The sequence below is a fragment of the Chinchilla lanigera genome, unplaced genomic scaffold (assembly GCF_000276665.1).
Source record: "Chinchilla lanigera isolate Chin_1 unplaced genomic scaffold, ChiLan1.0 scaffold00011, whole genome shotgun sequence".
Classification (NCBI taxonomy): Eukaryota; Metazoa; Chordata; class Mammalia; order Rodentia; family Chinchillidae; genus Chinchilla; species Chinchilla lanigera.
The window spans coordinates 25,344,078-25,345,980 of record NW_004955412.1 but is presented as its reverse complement, the minus strand read 5'-3'; positions in this window follow the sequence as shown (position 1 = coordinate 25,345,980).

Here is a 1,903-nt window from a genome sequence, read left to right as displayed (position 1 = left end):
TGTGTGTTTGTTATTATGTTTTTGTTCTTTTATCTTTAAAATTAAAACAAATCAAATTACATTAAGAAATCTGGATGCAGCGGCATATGCCTGCAATCTCAGGCATAAGGGAGGCTGAGGCAGGAGGATCACTGAGTCTAGGAGTTTGAGACCAGCCTGGGCAACACAGAGAGGCTCAGTATCAAAAATATACTGAAAATATCAGTATATTAGGATGAACTATCTTTTGATGAAACTTCATATCTTTTTTTCTTTCCTCCCTTTCCATCTTTCTTTCTGTCTCACATACCTCCTTCCCTTTCCCTGTCTTGTAATGAGACAAACGCTGTTAGTTCATGTGTATTGTTGAGTATATTTTTAAAATTCAGTCCTTATGCATGCTCATAACTTATAATCAACAGTTTTATATGTTGAAAATTTTACATAACGTATTTACAAATGTTTTCATGCTATACTTGTCCTTTTATATCTTTAACTCTTTACTGATAATCATGTTCTTTTAATGTTCATTCGTGTCAATACACCAGCAGGTTTTCATTAATTTTAAAACCTGGAAACCAAGGCCTGTACAGGTAGCATCTGCTGAGGTCCCCTGACCCTTGGCTGAGGGCCACTTCCCTGTGTTTTCCACCTGCTTCCTCCCTGACTTTCTTTTCATTCGTAAAGGGTTTCTTGGTTCTTGTACCTTTTCTGAACCCCAAGCACCTTGATTGAGACCAGAACAAGTGGAGGTTAGTACCTCAGAGCCTAGGCCAATCATGGAATTACAATTTCTCTTCCCTTTCATTCTCTGGCACTTGGAGTTTGAATTTTCTGCCTTTATCTCAATTATATACATTCAAATTTAAAAATACATGGCCTGATGTCTTTGGGCATTTATAAGATTAGCTCGTGTGACATAATCCTTCAAATTGAAACTTCATTTAGTTAAAAATGTCTGTTTTTCTTTTCTGCATCCTTATGAAAATATAGTGTAAATAAAGGCTTTTGAGTTAAATTATCACTGACTTTGACAAGGTTAAACTCCTTGGACTTGAAAAGACTCATGAATGAGCAAAAGATGCTGTTGCATATTTTAGTGAAATGTGTCCTGAGGTTGCATGCTTTGTTATAATTGAATTAGGCCAGTGTGACAATTATGCAAAGGAAAAGAGTTTTGCAATGTAAGGACAAGGTTGGAATCTTTCTAGGTTCATTCCGTATTTGTCCTGTGGACACTGGCAGTATGAAATGTGAAAAATGACCTTCATTCTGAACTTTGGATTAGAATTTAACATAAATTGCTCTTGCAGTTTGATTTGATATGATGTGACCTTTGAGGGAGCATTTCATGTTCTTGCCTAAACAAAATCTCTTCATATTTCCATAGAAAATACCAGTATTAATGAATCACCAGGGTCTTCACCTGAAGACTTGCTGCAACTGAAGGAATGTGTGTCTTGGGGGATATTTTTCATGTTTGCCTTAGGAACTTTTGGTCCCTTAGTAATTTTGGGAAGTCTGAGAATATTAACTGGGACTAATTTTAGCAGTTGTTAGATTTTGTATTATGTAAGGTACAAAGTCTATAATTAAGGGATTTGAAAATCCTTTGAATGAACTTCAAATGTTCTTTTTTTGTTGTTTTTTTATTTTAAAAATAAAAGGAGGAAAACATTAAAAGACAGACAACCTTTTACAAAATAGCAAAAGAACAGTACAGACAATACGGAGTTATAAACAAAATGGTAGGAAATTAACAATGCTTGTTGTATTACACATTGATATCTTCAAAGTGGTCTCTCATGAAAATAAATAGAGACATGCAATATTGATCAATCAAGGACTCAATGACAGTTTCTTTCAGCAAAGAAATAGAAGACAGTAGATCAACTATGTTAACTATCCTGTATATATCTATATA